The sequence below is a fragment of the Penaeus monodon genome, chromosome 24 (genome assembly GCF_015228065.2).
Source record: "Penaeus monodon isolate SGIC_2016 chromosome 24, NSTDA_Pmon_1, whole genome shotgun sequence".
Taxonomy (NCBI): Eukaryota; Metazoa; Arthropoda; class Malacostraca; order Decapoda; family Penaeidae; genus Penaeus; species Penaeus monodon.
Genome location: NC_051409.1, coordinates 39388731 through 39388987, shown reverse-complemented (window position 1 = coordinate 39388987; position 257 = coordinate 39388731).

The window sequence follows — 257 nt, the reverse complement described above, 5'->3', positions numbered from 1 at the left end:
ACAAAGCCACAGCCTGTACATATAAACACGTCCTTTTAAGACGACGGCCGAGCAAGATGCCTTCTCGCCCTCAAGAAGGATGAAGTCGTAAGAGAAATATATGAGCAAGACAAAGCAGGCGAGAACAAAAGTCACGGCTAAACGGGAGTAATTATGGCGCACCAAAGAGAATGTAGAGAAAGAGAGAAAAATATTAGGACGCCAGAGAAAGAGGGGCAAAGGAGAAGGAAAGAAAAAGGGTAGCAGAGCGAGGAAAG